At 35.1% G+C, this 12,567-nt stretch overlaps 1 protein-coding gene across 1 annotated transcript in view; it reads left to right on the forward strand.

The window, feature by feature from the left end:
- Positions 1–12,567, forward strand: part of LOC135217385 (peptidyl-prolyl cis-trans isomerase sig-7-like) — a 68,827-nt gene that overhangs the window by 31,361 nt on the left and 24,899 nt on the right. The window lies entirely within an intron of this gene.

A 12,567-nucleotide genomic window follows, 5' to 3' on the forward strand; every position in this document is an offset into this window, starting at 1 on the left:
TAGTATTCTTCTGTAAATTGCATCATTAAGGTTCAGCTGATCAAAAATATTATTTCTCATCTAAGTATTCAAAGAAACTTATTGCCACCTACATTTTCCTAATTATGAAGATTGCCCATAATATATTTTTCTGTCATAAAGTCAAACTTGAGAAATGTTAAACCATTTTTATGATCTTCCCTTTAGCACTTATTCACATGCTTTAATTCTATATAGTACCTGTCTAAGCCTATGTTTTAGTGTAATGTAAAAGTGAAAAAATAAGGTAAAACATTGAGTGAATAATGCAAATTGTCAGAGTAAAGAGACAAAAAAGTAAAATAGTAGAACAAAGAAATATGATATGAAAACAATGTCTAATAAACTTTGAACTTACTGATAACAATAGTAGCCAGGTAGAAAAAATTCTATAGGCATCTAAGGGCTTTTCATCCTGTCATTATACATAAAAGCGTATTTGTTCATATACGAAACAAACCCTATGTCTTAATGTTTGGATAAATATTCTGGCGCCAGCTAGACACTGATAGTTAAAAAATTTTGTTTGCAAGGGACTATTGGCATATGTGTGTGATCACAAGTCATGTGGAGCCACCTACATACCCCTCTTTAACCTGTGACTAAGTTAGTTATTCTCTTACTGCCTTCAAAAGATTATGTGCTTTGCTTTCGTCCTTTTTAAAGCCGGTTTAGTATGCCCCCTGGTTTGATTTGAGATTTCCGGACGACACTACAAACTTGGAGACTTTTCATGCTTCAATAAGATATGTCTGGATCTCGAAGAAGCAGGTGAACGCTTGGGTATCTCCATTTTTTTTAACGTCGGAGTACACAGAGCCTCAGCCAAAGTGTAGTAGGTCATAGGTGCAGGAAAGCTATGTTTAGATTCAGTTGCTTTGCCACCTATACCACTTGATATTTCATATCCCATCTAGTTCATCTATGGATTCATATCTTGGATGCATCTAGTGGGGCTTTAGGGGTGTGCATCGCCATCTTGTTCTTTGTTCCAGATACGGAGGTACAGTTGATGGTGGGTGTGCGGTCGACAATAGGCTTATCAGGAGTACCAACCTTAGATGGGCAGTTGTTTCGCTTTATGACGTCTCTCTTCCCTCTGAATTATGTTAAAGAAATGATAGTTTATAATGCGAGTATTTCAGACCATAATGTCATAGAATTAACAGTCCATTCCAAAGCAAGTGAAAACAGAGATAAGCAAGAAATGAAAAAGTGGGAAGGATATGGAAAATACAACTTCTACAGTAAAAATATAAAATGGTCAGAAATAAATGAAGAATTAAACAAAGATTGGGATAACATTTTTGTAAGTGATGACATAAGGGTAAATACGGAGATATTATATAAAATATTAGAGAAAATAGTGGATAAATATATACCGAAGAAGAAAAGTAAACATCAGTCATGCATACCAAGAGAGAGAAGGATCTTCTTCCAGAAAATCAGAAAGTGGAAAAAAGGTCTTGCAAAAGAAAAAAATGCACGGAAAGTTATAGAACTAAAAAGTAAGATAGAAAATGCAGAACAAAAGATTATACAATCAAAAGAAAATGAAAAACGGGACTTGGAAGAAAAAACCCTATTAAATATCAAGCAAAACCCCAAACCATTATACTCATACGCGAAGAAGATGAATAAAAGAAGAATAGAAATAGGCCCTCTAAGAATTGAAGGGAGATTAACGAATGAAAAAAAGGAAATTTGCAACATATTGGCAGAACGATATAAGAGAGAATTCACCCCTAGAATAGATAATGAAGATAATGATATAGAAGTAAGGGATGAAAATAGTGAATATTTAGCTGACATAGATATTAATGAAGCTGATATTGTGCAGGCTATTAATGAAATTAAAAATGGAGCTGCAGCAGGGCCTGATGGAGTTTCTGCTATTTTGTTAAAGTAGTTCATTCTATCGCAAAGCCACTTGCAATATTATTAAGACAATGTGTAGATACAGGCAAGATTTATGATGAGCACAAGTTAGCATATATTACCCCTTCTTTCATAAGTGGATCAAGACTAGAGGCAAGTAATTATAGGCCTGTGAGTCTAACATCACATATTATGAAAGTGTATGAAAGGGTAATGAAGAAAAATATTTTGAAACATTTAATAAAAAATAATTTGTTTAATATAGGACAACATGGTTTCGTACCCGGAAAAAGTATACAAACCCAACTGTTAGTCCACCGTGAGAACATATTCAAAAATATGAAAAGCGGAAATGAAACATGTGGTTTATCTAGACTTTGCAAAAGCTTTTGACAAGGTAGACCATAATATGTTAGCGAAGAAAATTAGAAAACACAATATCGTGGATAAAGTAGGAAGATGGTTAAAAGAATTTTTACACAACAGAAAACAGATAGTTATTGCAAACGACGAGAAATCGGATGAAGCCAAGGTAATATCCGGTGTGCCACAAGGTACGGTGTTAGCTGCAATACTGTTTGTTATTATGATTGAAGACATAGACAGTAATGTTAAGGATTCGGTAGTGAGTAGTTTCGCAGATGACACAAGAATAAGTAGAGAAATTACTTGTGATGAAGATAGGAACGCTCTACAAAGAGACCTTAACAAAGTATATGATTGGGCAGAGGTAAATAGGATGGTATTTAACTCTGATAAATTTGAATCAATAAATTATGGAGACAGAGAAGGAAAGCTATATTCATATAGGGGACCTAATAATGAGACAATCACAAATAAGGAAGGAGTTAAAGACCTTGGTGTGATGATGAATAGGAACATGTTATGCAATGATCGAATAGCAATTCTGTTGGCAAAATGTAAAGCAAAAATGGGAATGTTGTTACGGCACTTCAAAACAAGAAAAGCTGAACACATGATTATGCTTTATAAAACATATGTTCGTAGTCCACTTGAATATTGCAATATGATATGGTACCCACACTATCAAAAGGATATTGCACAAATAGAGAGTGTACAAAGGTCCTTTACAGCTAGAATAGAAGAAGTTAAGGACCTTGACTACTGGGAAAGACTACAATCCTTAAAATTATATAGTCTAGAAAGGAGAAGAAAACGCTACATGATAATTCAGGCATGGAAACAGATAGAAGGAATTGCGGAAAACATCATGGAACTAAAAATATCAGAAAGAGCAAGCAGAGGTAGATTAATAGTGCCCAAAACTATACCAGGAAAAATAAGGAAAGCACACAGGACATTAATCCACTACGCACCAGCATCGATAATGCAGCGTCTATTCAATGCGTTGCCAGCTCATCTTAGGAATATATCAGGAGTGAGCGTAGATGTGTTTAAGAATAAGCTCGACAAATATCTAAACTGCATCCCAGACCATCCAAGATTGGAAGATGCAAAATATACCGGAAGATGTAATAGCAACTCTCTGGTAGACATTAGAGGTGCCTCACACTGAGGGATCTGGGGCAACCCGAACGAACTGTAAGGTCTGTAAGGTAAGGTAAGGTAAGGTCTAGGTTCCCTCACTATGGATGTCCCGTCTACCTCTGATCTTCATTGAATGGGTATTGAATACTTCGACATCTGTAGAGAGACAGATAGTAATACAATGCCTCAGCAATTTGGGTTAATGTTGCTGTACATACAGGGATAACAACAGCAGCCTCTCGCATTGTCAAGTGCGGACGTCACAGCCTCGGCCAACACCAAGACTCTTCCACTCTTCCTTTTTTGATGTACCAGCATACTATACAACCATGCTTTCTGATTTCATGACACGCATATTTTTGGGGAAAATTGCAAGCGTTGAGAATAATAACAAACATGCAAGGGGAAAAGACGGAAGAATTTCCTTCTTCTTCTTATTCTTCCGCTTCAGTGTCAACACAAGTTTTGGTGATGATCCCCCTCATTATGGGACCACCTTGACGTGGTGAGGGGGCTCTCGAACCTCAAGAATCTCTTCCCAGGTTCGAACCCAAGAGTCCCATATGACATTATATATTTTCGAGTTAACTTCTGTGGACTTTTCCATTTTTGCCAAAATTTTTGAAAGCAAGTAAATGAGAAAATATATGGCTTAACATGGAGTTAAATCCGAAGCTGAATAGTGAGAACTGTGGTAGATCCATCTACCCGACAATGTTCGGACCTGTTTTTCAGGTGAAACTATTCTGTGGAGCTGGACCACGGATTCCAAGGGGGGGCCTGGTTCCAGGAATAGAACTCTCGGCATTCTATCCAGTTTGCCCATAATGTGATTAGGATGGGGATAATTGTATTATCTTAATACTCTTAGTCCTAGCAAGTGGGTTCTGCTTACACTTGGGCCATACTAATCATGTTATGCCATCCCCTTTTGGGGTAGGGTTGGGATGGGGACATTTGGGAGTCCTTTCTCACTTGTGCCTTTGGCGGAAGATTTAACTTCGCAAAGGACCAATGATATCTTTTCAAGATTTTTTTTTAATTATTATTATCTCATCTCAAATTTATGATTAATAAAATAAATAATTTGAGTACCCCTGGGCCCCATGATGGAAAAACTCCGGCACAGTTGATGACTATTGGCACGTCACTCCCGAATTTCCTTGGTACTCCCACAAGTAGTGAAAGTGCTATAAATGATACAAAGGAACACCCTGTTCCAAGTAAAGCAGCAGAGCCAGAAAACCAAATAGAGTGCATAAATAAAAAAAAACAAAAAATGAATTGGTAAACTCCAGTATCGTAACAATGGAACCATATATGATGAACAATAATTCGGAATTAGAGACAAATAATCCTCCCAACAATACAGAAAAATATAAAAATCTTAATAAACAAGCAAGATACATAAAACAAGGACCAAAAAGAAACAAAAATTACAGACTTAATCCCACATTGGTACATTTTGATGACCTCTTTGGACCAGATAATTGGTCAAGATTTCTAGTCCTCAAATTTGACAACAAAATCTCAGCAGCTATACTAGAAAACAAATTACTTAACATATATCCAACACAAGACATGGAATGCAGACACATCAAGGACATTGAATGGCTTATCCAAGTAACCAATAAAAAACAGTCCACTGCCTTTTCAAGTATAACAGAAATAAATAATATAAAAGTAACAATTACAAGCCACGAAACATTGAATTATGTACAGGGTACAGTCATCCTACCCAATAGCGAGCAGGAGCTTCCTTCAAAACAACTACTGCTAGACTCCTTAAAAATAAAAATATCAACATTACTAAAATAATATTTACAGGCCAAGACCTACCATTTAAAATAAAAATTCTTGGACAAAATAGAGAAGTTTGTCCTTTTGTTCCAAAACCACTACAATGTACACAGTGCTCAAGGTGTGGACACATACAAAAAATGCTGTAATAAGGCAATATGTGCAGTCTGCACATCAGATGACCATACCACTAATTGGAACTGTATCAACCAAAATGTAATAATTGTGGACTAGCCCATCACACGAAATCTAAGGAGTGCTCTTTTTACCAATATAACACAGAACTTCAGTTGTTAATAAATAGGACAGGAATGTCAGTCATGGAACCAGACTTGAGCTAAAAGTAAGAGGGGTTTATAATCCATCCAAAACCCCCACCTTTTCAAATGTGTCTAAAAATCAAGACATCAAGCAGCACAATAACAAACAAGATAATATAAATATAGAAACTAAATTTCATACCAATAATACTGAAGCCCAAAATAAAAGTGATATTAACGCAACCAATACCACCACTAACATAGATGATTCAGTTATCCATGGAAAAGAACTTCCAATGGAAGAGGAGTTAAATAATGATAATAATCGAACTGGCAAAAAGAAAAGAATACTGGAACGAACCCCACCTAAAGGAAAAAAAGTAAATATTGAAAATTACAATCAATCCAAAGAAACTCAAACTACACCAGGAGAACATTTTAAAAAAGATAATAAACTAACCTCATCACAAGTGGAAATACACAATTACCCTTAATCTCAATCAAACAGCCAACATCTGGACAGTAAAGATCACTCTTTACAATTCCCATCAAATAATACTGATGAAAATCATACCATTAAACCAAACCAAAATATAACTATCACCCCCCAACCATCCACAAGACCCAAATATTCCGTTAACAACAACAAAACAAATAACCCCTCAAACCAACAGTCCTTATCACTACAAAAAAGGACCAATAGAATTTACAAAACCAGAAATTTCTAAAGCTAGACCAAATACTTCTGAACCAATTATTAACATTACCAAACATGTTTCATCTTGTGTTTGTAATGAATGTTTTGTAAGTACATATAACCAACTAACTACCAAGACAGAGGACACAGTACAAAATTGTATAGACAATTTTACTAATTTAAGGAGGTGCCCTTCAACACACCATTATGAGAACGAATTATTTTCTGAATCCTTAAAATACAAAAAGGAAATTTTGAAATAAAAAAAATGACTTTTTAATATTCAATTTTGAAAAACAAACAACTGCAGAATCTAATAACCAACATACAAATACAACGATTAAAAAACCACAAATAAATTCAAATGCATATGAACTACGAGGCAAAGTAAAATTGGCAATCAATTTACAGAATTTAACACCAATTCCTCCCAATAATGGAATATAAAATTATTCAATGGAATATAAATGGTGTCTTAACCCGACTACGTCTGGGTGAATTACAAAGAATCATACGAGACCACAACCCAATGTGCATATGTCTACAACATATAGGAAGTAACCCTACAAATATCCAACACTATAAAATTGCCTGTTATTCACCAACTGATGGTGGAAAATTAGGCACAGCCATATACGTTCATAATAACATTACATATGAACCTTTCGACATACCATCTATGCCATATCAAATAACATCAATTAAACTGTATATGCCTGGCATAAGTAAAATCACTATTTGTAATTTATATAACCAACCGAATTTCAATGCAAATTTTAGTGATTTTTCTGAACTCATTAGCAAAAGTATACAGGAACCCCTACTTATAGTAGGAGATTTTAATGCACATACTAATCCATTATGGGATACTAGGAACCCCACTGACACATCCGGAATCAACATAGAAAAAACTATAATGAAACACAACCTGTGTTGTCTAAATGAAAGTGAAGTTCCAACATATCTTTCAAATACACACCTAACCTTTTCTTTAATTGACATTTCATTATGTTCAAATGATGTAGCCGAGAAATTCGAATGGGACGTCCTAGATGATTCATACACAAGTGACCATTTCCCAATCACTCTGAACTACTTAACCCTCTTACGCCGGGGCGGTAAATAAAAAATTGTCTCCCGTGTGCCGGAGGGGTTTCGGAGTGAGCGCGGAAGCGGAAAAAATATTTTTTTCAAAAAATCACAGCGCACTTAGTTTTCAAGTTTAAGAGTTCATTTTTGGCTCCTTTTTTTGTCATTGCCTGAAGTTTAGTATGCAACCATCAGAAATGAAAAAAATTATCATTATCATATATAAATAATGCGATATATGATAGCGCAAAAACGAAATTTCATATATAATTGTATTCAAATCGCGCTGTGCGCAAAACGGTTAAAGGTAACAAGTTACTTTTTTTCCGTTGTAATGTACACTAAATTGCGATCATTTTGGTATATAACACATTGTAAAACGATAAAAGCAACACAGAGTAAATATTATCACAAAATAATGCATGAATTCGTAACGCGCGGACGTAAACAAATATTTTTTTCAAAAATTCACCATAAATCTTAATATTTGTCCTAGAGACTTCCAATTTCTTTCAAAATGAAGAAAAATGATTGAATATTACTATACTGTAAGAGTATTAGCTTACAATTGCAATTTTCGACCATATCTGACGAGTTAAAGTTGACCGAATGTTGAATTTTTTTATATATATATTTTTTATATGCAATTATTTCAAAAATAAGAAAAGCTACAATCTTCAAATATTTTTTGTTTTATTCTACATGAAATTGCGCACATTTTCATATATAAAATTCTATGAAATGCCTAATATGAAACAGAGCAAATATTCCGAGAATGGGACGTACGTATTTCGGAGATTTTTGGCGGAGAATTCAGCGCGCAGAGGCGGAAGGAAAGATTTTTTTTTAAATTCACCATAAATCTAACTATTTGCTAGAGACTTCGAATTTGTTTCAAGATGAAGATAAATGACTGAATATTACTAGACTGTAAGAGTTTTAGCTTACAATTGCGTTTTTCGACCATTTCGGTAGAGTCAAAGTTGACCGAACGTGGTTTTTTTTCTATTTATCGTGATATATATGCAAATATTTCAAAAATGAGAAAAGCTACAACCTTCCATTATATTTTGTTGTATTCTACATGAAATTGCGCACATTTTCATATATAAAACTTTATGTAACGGATAATTTAAAATGGTGCAAACATTACCACAATCGCATGTATGATTTTATCGGAAGAGTTACCGTGCGGACTTAAAGAAAATGTTATTTTTTTCATAAATTCACCATAAATCGGAATATTGTGCTAGAGACTTCCAATTTGTTGCAAAATGAAGGTAAATGCTTGAATATTATTAGAATATAAGCGTTTTAGCTTACAATTGTGTTTTTCGACCATTTCAGTAGAGTCAAAGTTTACCGAAGGTTGAAATTTTGGCAATTATCGTTATTTATATGAAAATATCTCAAAACTGATAAAAGCTACAATCATGAGTATTTTATTGTTGTATTCTACATAAAAATGCGCACATTTTCATATATAATACTTTATGTAACGGCTAATTCACAATGGTACAAAAATTATGTCAAAGTGACTAAATAATTTCCGAGATGTGTCACAGATACTTTTTAGTACGGCAAGAAAGAAATTTGCGCTTGCGCGCCTGCGTAACGATTGTAAACAAAACAACACCTTGATCCATGAACTCCCAGCATCCCCCAAGGCGCGTGATCAAAAGTTTTAGGGCTGGTAGGCCTATAAGTATTTTTCCGCGAATTTTAAAAAAAAACTTTTGTAAGTCGACGTAAAATACGTCCAGTCAGCACACGGGAGACAAAAAATGTCGACGTAAAATACGTCCAGTCGGCGTAAGAGGGTTAAGTAATATCAAAATATTGCCATCTACAAGATATAATATTCAAAAAGCTAACTGGGATAAATATTTCCTATACACACGAACATACCACCATTCAAACATCATAATAAATGCTGCAGATAAAAGTATTCCAAAAACCATATCACAATCCACAAAATCCCCTGTCCCATGGTGGAACCCAACCTTAACAACCTTAAGTAAAATAAAACACATATTGGGTCGCAATCTTAAACTGACTCAAAAACTCCCTTTAAATCACTCAAACAAATGCCCCATAATATAAACATATTAAACAAAATATTTAACAACCTAACAATTCCCCCACCAAATTTTTAGGAAAAACTGGTAATAAGGAAAAAGGTCGGCACATGGAAGGGAAATGTCTCGAACATATCTTTAAACAAACCACCCAAGATATCGGGCAAAAGATGAGGAAAAAATTCAATGGAAAAACCAATTAAGACCTCCAAGAAGTGCAATCCATTTAAAAATGGAAAAATATACCATGATAACTTTAAAATAAATATCAAATATGGAACAATTTTGGAGAAAACATCAAGTGAAACCTAACAATCAGCCTAGATATAACATTTTCAAATATGCAAAAACAAAAAAAATAGATATACATTTTAAAAATATCAGAAAACAAAAAAGAAAATATAATACTCAATTTTGAAACTCTTGAAGCCCTAGTATACAGGCAGTCCCCGGTTATGACGGGGGTTCCGTCTTGAGACGCGTCGTAAGCCGAAAATCGTCGTAAGCCGGAACGACACTTGGAAATATGTCTAAACTAATAAAAGTTATAAAAACCTTACTTGTAATCCTTTGGTTACACTACATGTTGTTTCCTGTAGTTTTATGTACAACCTGGAGTTTATTTTCATAAAAGAATGCTGGTTCTTGAAGGTAAAAAGAAAAAAACTATTGTAATCCTCTGGTGACACTACATTCTTGAAGTTTTATGTACAACTGGAGTGATTTTGCAAAATCTTGAGGGCTACAAGAACAGCTGATTACTATTTACGTATCATATAGACTAATTAAAGTAAATGTATCTTTAAATAGGCTTATATATAGTATCAACAAAACATTTCCTGCCATGAGTCAGAGGCCGTTTAATGAAACGACACTTCTCTGTCCTATCTGTTCAGAAAATAAAACGTTACGTCAATCCCCGAGACCATTGTTGCCAAGCGTCTCTCTCTCTCTCTCTCTCTCTTCTCTCTCTCTCTCTCTCTCTCTCTCTCTCTCTCTCTCTCTCTCTCTCTCTCTCTCTCTCTCTCTCTCTGATCAAATTACATTGGAAACTTGACATACGATTGCCCTAATATACGAATGTTTTTGAGATATAACAGAAAATTTGCGAAAATACAAGCTTTGATATACAACGAAAATTTTGAGATACGATTTTGCGATGAGTAGTTGTTGATAGGCGACCGATAAATGCGTTCAGTCTGTTTGTTTGTTGGTGCTGCATGTTAACACGTTGTTTAGTTCGTTGTATTTGCGCCTATTTTTCGTGTTATTTTGTCTATTTCATTATTAACCATGGGTCTCAAACAAAGCTAAAGACAAAGCAGGTGTATAAGAAAAAAACCCAAGAAAATGATTTCGATGGAAGCAAAACATGAAATTATAGCAAAGCATGAATGTGGCGTTCGTATCGTCGATTTGGCAAACGAGTATGGTCGAAATCCTTCTACAATATCCACGATCATCAAGCAGAAGGAAGCTATAAAACCCCCGAGACCATTGTTGCCAAAGCGTCTCTCTCTCTCTCTCTCTCTCTCTCTCTCTCTCTCTCTCTCTCTCTCTCTCTCTCTCTCTCTCTCTCTCTCTCTCTCTCTCTCTCTCTCTCTCTGATCAAATTACGTACTGGATAATGTCTCTCTTTGGATACTTCGATTTTGCCTAATATTGAGGCTACAAGAACAGTTGATTACTATTTACGTATCATATAGACTAATTAAAGTACACGTATCTTTAAATAGGCTTATATTATTAGTATCAACAAAACATTTACTGGCATGAGTCAGAGGCCGTTTAAAACGAAACGAACACTTCTCTGTCCTTAACTCGGAGCGTCGGAAGACGCCTCTCTCTCTCTCTCTGTTCTCTCTCTCTCTCTCTTCTCTCGTCTTCTCTCCGTCTCAATCTCATCTCTCTCTCTCTCGTCTCTCTCTCTCTCTTGATCAATTACTGGATAATGTCTCTCTTTGGATACTTGGAATTGCGTTGTAATCTAACCGAAAAACTTCGTTTTGTTTATTATTACTGGAAACAAGCAATGATTTTTTCATTATTTGCGCTTTTGGACTGTTATATGTGAAACTTGTATGTATCATCGTCGTCGGAACTAGTTCCGCATATGAGGCGTCACTAAAAAACATAGAAAAATACAACATAAAAAGTGTCGAAAATCATCATAAATCTCAAACCGTTTAACGAAACGAACACTTCTCTGTCCTTAACTCGGAGCGTCGGAAGACGCCTCTCTCTCCCTCTCTCTCTCTCTCTCTCTCTCTCTCTCTCTCTCTCTCTCTCTCTCTCTCTTCTCTCTCTCTCTGATCAAATTACTGGATAATGTCTCTCTTTGGATACTTGGAATTTTGCGTTGTAATCTAACCAGAAACTTCGTTTTGTTATTATTACTGGAAACAAGCAATGATTTTTTTCATTATTTGCGCTTTTGGACTGTTATATGTAAACTTTGTATGTATTCATTCGCTCGGAAACCTATTCCGCATATGAGGGCTCACTAAAAAACATAGAAAAATACAACATAAAAAGTGTCGAAAATCATCATAATCTCAAACCGTTTAACGAAAACGAACACTTCTCTGTCCTTAACTCGGAGCGTCGGAAGACGCCTCTCTCTCTCTCTCTCTCTCTCTCTCTCTCTCTCTCTCTCTCTCTCTCTGATCTCTCTCTCTCCTCTCTGATCAAAGACTGGTAATGTCTCTCTTTGGATACTTGGAATTTGCGTTGTAATCTAACAGAAACTTCGTTTTGTTATTATTACTGGAAACAGCAATGATTTTTTCATTATTTGCGCTTTTGGACTGTTATATGTAAACTAGTATGTAATTCTTCGCTCGGAAACTAGTCCGCATATGAGCGTCACTAAAAAAACATAGAAAATACAACATAAAAAGTGTCGAAAATCATCATAATCTCAAAACGTTTAACGAAAACGAACACTTCTCTGCTCCTTAAACTCGGAGCGTCGGAAGACCCCTCTCTCTTCTCGCTCTCTCAAAAATCTCTCTCTCTCTCTCTCTCTCTCTCTCTCTCTCTCTCTGATCAAATTACTGGAATAGTCTCTTTTGGATACTTTGGAATTTCGTTAATCTAACAGAAACTTCTTTTTGGTTATTTACTGGAAACAAGCAATGATTTTTTTCATTATTTCGCTTTTGGACTGTTATATTTAAACTAGTAATGGTATTCATTCGCTCGGAAACATTCCGCATACGTCCGAATAAAAAACAAG

This window comes from Macrobrachium nipponense, chromosome 7 (genome assembly GCF_015104395.2).
Source record: "Macrobrachium nipponense isolate FS-2020 chromosome 7, ASM1510439v2, whole genome shotgun sequence".
NCBI lineage: Eukaryota > Metazoa > Arthropoda > Malacostraca > Decapoda > Palaemonidae > Macrobrachium > Macrobrachium nipponense.